The sequence below is a fragment of the Pinus tabuliformis genome, chromosome 3_2 (genome assembly GCF_031772625.1).
Source record: "Pinus tabuliformis cultivar Carrire ecotype Pingquan chromosome 3_2, CPIR1, whole genome shotgun sequence".
In the NCBI taxonomy this organism is placed as follows: domain Eukaryota; kingdom Viridiplantae; phylum Streptophyta; class Pinopsida; order Pinales; family Pinaceae; genus Pinus; species Pinus tabuliformis.
The window spans coordinates 930,319,342-930,327,595 of record NC_142302.1 but is presented as its reverse complement, the minus strand read 5'-3'; positions in this window follow the sequence as shown (position 1 = coordinate 930,327,595).

Genomic DNA, 8,254 nt, shown 5'->3' with positions numbered 1-8,254 from the left:
CAACAAGTGAAGAAGACAAGAGGGTCAACTTGAGGTTGATGTTGTTCAGGTGGAGGACTACTTGGTCGAGAAGCAATTTGAACGTTCAGAACCAAAGAGGTCAAAACTATAAAAAAAAACTAGAAAACTAATGGTAAATCTGGGAAGGGATGGCATTTCCATATAAGGAGCACCAATATTTCCAAAAGAAGGAAAAGGACCAGGATTGCTATCAGAGGGGTTTCCTTGATTGGTAAACTTGGGAACTGTCATCATTAGTCTCAACCTAATATCCACTAAGGAGATTTTCCATGGGGAAGATGTTTTTCTATGGTCTTTTAATTGATTTTAGAAATTAAAGACACAAAATAAAATTTAAAAAGGGTAACTAGGAAAAGGGGTTTACCAAGCATCAATGAACTACAATATACCACCTTGGAGAACCAAGGATTTACATATGCGCACGAAATCTCCTCAAATGTTGTGTTCGATGTATCACAGTATATAAGGCAACCAACTCAGTTACCTATAGTGAGGATAACAACCTATGGTGGACTTCCAAAATATAAATGACGGTACGTGGAAGCGCAATCCATAGTAGTGATGTCTAATGTGTAACCATACAATGAGAGTGTTCCCATATACTAATCATGCATGGAGCGCCATCCAATAGACCCGAAGGGACGTGGAGAACAATCTTATACACTTACGTACGTGGAATGGGATATCATCCCCAGAATGCAATGCTATCAAAAAATGACAACTCCTACGTTTAAAGATGTCGAAACACATCTGTAGCCTAAACCCCTAGATGTTTGCGTTAATGTTTCAAAGGCTCCTTAAATTAATTGAGGTGAATTTTAGAGTTTAACTTGAATTATGTTTCGATTTCAAGGTTCAAAACTAAATGTCACCTAAACACACCTATGATGCAACTAATATGAAAAAAAATATTTTCATTTTCCTTTTAGCAATAAAAGGATTAACTAAGTAGGGGAAGAATAAATCAATCAACAGTAAACAACAAGTGATGCAACAATCGATCTCCTCAACTTCACTATTCCAATCAAAATCAAAGCCCTATATGCAGATTTTTCTTTTTAGTTCCACCCAATTTTTAGATGAAAACTAAGATATTCACCTAATCACTAATGAAAACACTTTTCAGAACGATGATTGAAACACCAATTCCTTCAAGAAACCCAATGATCAAGCAATCAATTTGTTAATGACCTAATGACAAAAAGAAATTAAAATATGAACAAATTCTTATCAAAGGCACTCAAAACCAAAAGCAAATAAGATGAAGTTTATTGAGAGTGTTGAACACACTCAGGGACACAAGTAGCACCAACTAGAATCAGGTCAATCAGAGAGCAAAGCATGTAAAGGAATTTTTTTGCATAAAACAGGGGCCAACGCAAGTGCAAAGAGGCTACCAGTTCTTTGCAATATAGGTACAAAGAAGGCTACGGTGATTTCCAACGCTATTTCAGTAGACCAAGGGTGTATTATTCAAGGAAAAGGGATTTTGCGACGTAAAAAATAAAATGTAGATCGATGAAGGGTCTTCTTAGGGTCAATTCAAGCTGAGTGAGACACTGGAGGTTTGTTCAAGAGGTCTAACAAGGGAGAAATTCAAGGAAACCAATAAGGAAATGAATATGTCCCCAGTGGAGTCACCAATTTGCTGTATGGAATCTATGATTGTGGATAGAATTATCTTCCCTAGACCTAGCGACCTCATCTAGAACAACAGAAAGAAAAGATTATAAAGTTCTCCTTAGAGAAATAGGACAATGGAAGGATGCTTACTTGTGATCCATCGTAAGGTATTTTATCCTTTTCACTTGTAAGCTCCAACCATAGCTCCAATTGTCATAATTATAACTTGCACAATCCATTAGCACAATCCAAATATCTATGACATCTATTTAGGATTATCTAATCACTCTATTCAGTGGATCAACATAGAATTGAAATAAATGAATGTAAACATAACATAACACATATAGGAACACGATATACTCTTTGTATTAATATGAAAGGGAGAGAGTTTACAACTAAAATTGGAAGATGGTCTTGTAGAGATCCTCCCAAGTTGACTTATCCTTCCTTGCCACAATGTACACCTCAAATCCACCCTAATGCATGGGAATGATAACTCTCTTACGATCAAAGAAGCAACATAAGGGTATGAGTAGTCTCCAAAATCCAACCTTTAGCTTGTGGATGGTAGTAAATATATAGGAAGGGATGGTAGTTTAGGAATTATTATCCATTTACCAATCTAGGCTTGAGATCCACTCTTTATGGGAGGATGAGCTCAAGGGATAAGAGATGAAAAATCCAAGGTAGGTAAGATAGGATTCGAGGTTTTTATCCAAGGTAAATGGTTGTAACAACTCCTAGAAGCTTCTATATTCTTTTTATTTTTCCCAAATTTCTAGAATAGGGACACCACCAGTAAGGGAAAACCTACTTTGATCAGAGCAGATGCAGAACTTAGAAACCTGTTGGTGAATGCAGGTCCCCAAATGGAAAGGGTGCATTGGGCCTTAAAAGAACTAGAATGAGGTATTCAAGGTTAGAAACTTAGGGATTTGAGAGAGTCATGCTTAGGGATTTTTGTAGGGATGATGTGATTTAGGTGGATATTTGTGGCCACCTACCTATTCCACTTGGACCCCCACCATTGTTTCTTTTAGTTTTTCAGTTTCCCTATTTGTAGCACAATTTACTATTTTTGGCAGTTTTTCGGGTCATGAACTTCTGGAGAAATTTTGAGGCCCTAAACAACATTTTTTGGGAAAACCAAGAGCAAAATGGGTCAAAAGTTGTAGTCCTCAGTCGATATTTCTAACGAGGTATTGTGCGTGACAAATGGAGATCATATGCCAAAGTTACAACCCCAGGAAGTTGATGTACCAATTTACCCAAACAGGGCCCATAGTTTGGCGCTTCATCTCCTAGGGTAAGGTTTTTGGATGTTTAGGGTTTTACATTGTTTCTTAATAATAAATAGGCCTTGGAACCTCATTGTAACACAATTCAGAGGCATGTAGCCGCAACATCTCTTCTCAGAGATAAGCTACCATCGCCCAAGCTAGCCTTATTTCCATTCTGTTTGTAAGCATATTTCAGTATTTGATATTAATGAAATGAAGTGTTATTTCTACTGCATCTTTGTAGTTATGGTTATATCTGTAATTGTTGCATTCCTGTTTAAATCTAGATCAACGGTATCAGAGCGGTCTACTCTTTCTTTGTTTTTATTTGCATGTCCCAACAAGGTCAGGATATAAGGAGTTAGGGCTTGAACTGGTCGAACCTTTGTAAGACCAGCCTCGCAAATCTCAACGGCCTCCCATGGCAGATGAAAAGAAAGACGAGGGGGCAGGAGATCCTATCAAAATCTTGCTCAAAGAAGCCCTCGAGCAACAAAGGAACGCTACGATGGAAAACTTTGCCCAGATCCTTCAGCGGCTACCCAAGGGCGATGCATCTACTTCCAACAGCTACTCTGGAAGTGCCACACCCTTTAAGGTACAAGTTAACTTTGACATTCCCATATTTGAGGGTCAGATAGATGCAGACGTAGATAAATGGTTAAATCTACTAGAAGGATAGTTTTCCGTTCATGATTTTTCCAGCCAGGAAAAGATCACTTTTTCACTTCTCAAAGAAACCCCCCACATCAAGGACTAGTGGGGAACCTACTGTGAGCGGAAGGATGGAAGTACGAACTCACTGTTTTTAGCTGCACCCACTTGGAACTCATTCCAGGATCCCATCAAGGAGCAGTACTACCTTGTCAGGAGCTATGAGGATAAATACATTAAGTGGACAATACTGCGACAGGGAAGGGACCAAGATGTGCCAGAGTTTACCAATGTTTTTCACACCCTTCGCACAAAGTTGGGTATCAAGGATTCTAAGAAGCATTTGGTTCTCAAGTACCACGGTTGCCTACACAGGTACATCCAGGATGAGATGGAGTTCCTGCAAATCTCCTCACTCGGCCTGACATACCAATATGTCGTCAAGATCGAGCAAAATTTTAAACAGAAGAAGCGAGTCTTTGAATCTGTGAATCCGAAGCAAGGGAAAGGTGCCCCCAAACTACAGAACAAAGGACAAATCCAAGTTGGGGAGGCCCAGGACAACCCGCTAGAGCCGCAAGTAAAGAACAACACCGCAAAGCCGAAGAAGGACACAGGAAAGTGGTGTGAGTTTCATAAGAGCTCCACTCACAACACAAGTGAGTGTCAAGCCAAGCAGTCACTGGTGGCCAAGCTAAAGGCTTCAAAATCAGATGCATGTTCTAACTCTGAGTTAGAATCTAACAAGGGGAATGACAAAGGGAATCAGATTATCAATGCGGAGCCCAATGCCACCATTTCTACCATGAAGATCCAAAAGGAGGAACCCGAAGATCCAGAGGAGGAGGAGTGCCTCTTCCACTCCTAGATGTGGGTAAAGAGTTCCCCTCTCTAGTTCATTGTTGACAACGGGAGCCAAAAGAACCATATTTCTACAAAGGTCATGAAGTGGTTGGGCTTACCGACCATAGCACGTCCACAATCGTACACCATTGGGTGGCTTCACCAAGGATGGGATCTTCGCGTGAGACAGCAGTGTCATCTTGCATACATCATCAAGCCCTTCACGGATGAGGTATTATGTGACGTTGATCCCCTTGATGTTTGTGATGTATTATTAGGTGAACCATACTTATGCAAGCGACATGCAGTGTATGATTCAAGGCCTCGTGTTGTTATTTTTACTTTGGGAAATAAGTTGTATAGGATATCGGAGGTAGCACTGCCTACCGCCATCTCTTTGGTTACTACAAAACAATGCATTACGCTCATTTTCAAAACTAGGAAATTCATTTTCTTGATGATACGCCCTTAGGGAAAGAAGAAGACAGTGGCCATGACCTCCAAACAGGGCCCCTCCGCACGACAACAACAGATGAATAAGGTCATGGAGGAGTACGAGGACATCTTCACCTCCCCCGTAGGGGTGCCTCTGCACTGTCAGGTCAAGCACTCCATCGATCTGACCCCAAGTGCACCGCTACCCAATGGACCAATCTATCGGTGCTCCATTCTGGAGAATGACGAAATCAAGAGGTAGATTCAGGAGCTACTACATAAAGGTCACATCTGGATGAGTTCATCGCCCTGTGGGAGCCCGATCATGTTGGTACAGGAGAAGGATGGGACTTGGAGACTTTGTATTGACTATCGGGTGCTAAACAACATCCCTATCTAGAATAGGTACCCGATCCCATGGATTGATGACCTTTTGGACCAACTGAAGGGGGGAAATATTTCAGCAATATCGACTTGAAATTAGGATACCACCAAGTACCAATCAAACCCTCCGATGTGTGGAAGACCGCCTTCAAAGCCAAGGAGGGCCTTTTCGAATGGTTGTTTATGCCTTTCGGGGTGATGAATTCTCCTGCAACCTTCATGAAGCTGATGGATTACATCTTGGGACCATTCACCAACTCATTTGTAGTGGTATACTTGAATGACATCTTGATCTTCAGCCAGAGTTGGGAAGAGCACCTCCACTACATCTGACAGGTTCTCCAAACACTGCAGCAACACAAGCTATGTGCCAATTTGGAGAAATGCACTTTTGGAATGACCCAAGTTTAGTATCTGGGATACACGGGGGTTTCATGTGGATCCAGCCAAGATCCAAGTCATTCAGGATTGGCCAGTGCCAACCACTCTAAGAGAGCTCCGCATCTGGGTCTTACCAATTTCTACCACAGGTTCGTGTTTGGATTCTCTCATATCACTTGGCCCTTGAGTCAAGTCACCAAGGGAGGAGCGAAAGAAAAATTATTTTGGTCTGAATCTCAACTAGAGGCATTCACAGAGTTGAAACGTCGCCTCTACTCTACACCAGTGTTCACATTACTAGACTTGCAACAACCATTTGAGATCGAGACATATGCCTCTAACTATGCTATTGGGGTAGTCGTTACTTAACAGGGGCATCCAGTGGCATATCACAGTGAGACACTTTCAGACACAGTCCAGAAGTATCCCACTTATGACAAAGAAATGTATTCCATTGTGCAGGCCTGCCGAAAATGGAAGCATTACATTTTGGGGAAGGAAATGGTCATCCACACAGACCACCGACCCATGCAATTCATACAGACACAAGGGAAGTTGCAGAATGATCGCCAGCAGAAGTGGTCCACATACCTGCAACAATTCCATTTTAATATCAAGTATACGAAGGGAAGCACCAATAATTTTGCAGATTGCCTCAGCCGGCCACTGATCATGGCGTCAACCATTGTGCTCAACTCTTGTGGGCACAAGACTTCTGATTGGCCACTTCTCTACAAAAGCGACCACGAATTCGGCCACACATACCAAACGCTCTTGGAGGGTCAGCAAATTCCATATTTTCACCTCTAGGATGCCCTATTATGCCACCTGGGACACCTTTGTGTTCCTTCCAGTGAATGTGCCAAGATTATTTGGGATGAACACTACATTCGGGCCGCTAGGCATTTCGGGGTCGAGAAAATGGTGGCAATACTGCAGAAGTATTTCTATTGGCTGAATCTTCGACAAGATGTTGGGAAGTACATCAAATATTGCATTGCATGCACCATTACCAAACCGACCATCAAGAATAAAGGCCTCTATACTCCGCTTCCTACCCCTAGTCGACCTCGGGAATCCATCTCCATGGCTTACATGTCTGGCCTTCCTTCTACTAAGCATGGAAATGACTGTGTTTTTGTGGTCGTTGATAGATTCTCGAAGATGGCCATTATGGCGGCCTGAAAGAAGAATATCACAGTGGAATCCACTACTAAAATCTTCTTTGAATGAGTTTGGGTACAATTATGGATCCCACAGTCCATCATCTCAAATTGGGACAGCAGGTTCCTCAGTACATTTTGGTCCAGTCTCTGGTCGATGTTGGACACCAAGCTAATTAAGTCCACAACTTTCTATCCCCAAATTGATGGGCAGACAGAGGTCATCAACAGGATGATTGTACACATTCTATGCATGTACAACTCAAATCATCCATGCACATGGGATGAGAGCCTCACTGACTGGCCACAACCCTTTTTAAGTGGGCTTGGGATTCCAGCCATTATGTCCCATTGATGTGGCCATGCCATTTGCAGCTACTCCCACAGATTTGGTTCATGTCCAGTCCGAAACTGATAAGGCAAACAACTTCATTGAGCACATCCAACATATCCACCAGTAGTTCCATGACATTCTGGAGAAATCAAATGCCAAGTACAAGCAGCGACATGATCAACATAAGGTTCCATACAAGTTTCAGGTGGGTGACAAAGTCTAGTTTCATTTGTAAAAGGAACGCCTTACCGGAGCCTATCAGAAACTCAAACCACTCTGATATGGTCCTTGCACCATTACCAAGGCTATGGGAGACAATGCATTTGAGCTCAACATTCCCCATTCCTTGGCCTGAACCCAGTGTTCAATGTGGACCGCCTTCGACCATACTTCCCGCCATTGCCAGACACATCAGACATTGTAGAACAACTCACACCTATAGAGTTAAATCCAAATTGCATGGAACAAGCCACAAATAATCAGATCATGAACACACAGATCAAGAACACCCGAAAACAAAGGATCAAACTATATCGAGTTGTCAAAGCAGGCCAACTCCTTCACCAGGGACCAAGTTCAGCAGAAGTTTCCTCATCTCATGGAGGAACTCAATGCAATGGGGACCATTGCTTCCTAAGGAGGGAAGAATGATCCAGGTGGATATTGTTGGCCACCGGCCTATTCCACTTGGACCCCCACCATTGTTTCTTTTAGTTTTTCAGTTTCCCTATTTGTAGCTCAATTTACTATTTTTGGCACTTTTTCAGGTCCTGAACTTCCGGAGTTATTTTGAGGCCCTAAATAACGTTTTTTTGGAAAACTGAGAGAAATATGGGTCAAAAGTTGTATTCCTCGAATAGATATTTCTAACGAGGTACTGAGCGCGTCAAACAGAGATTGTATGCTAAAGTTGACCCTAGGAAGTTGATGTACCAATTTACCCAAATGGTGCCCATAGTTTAGCGCTTCATCTCCTAGGGTTAGGTTTTTGGATGTTTAGGGTTTTCAATTGTTTCTCAATAATAAATAGGCCTTGGAGCCTCATTGTAACATAGTTCATAGGCATGTAGCTGCCACATCTCTTCTCAGAGATAAGCTACCATCGCCCGAGCTAGTCTTATTTCCATTCTGAT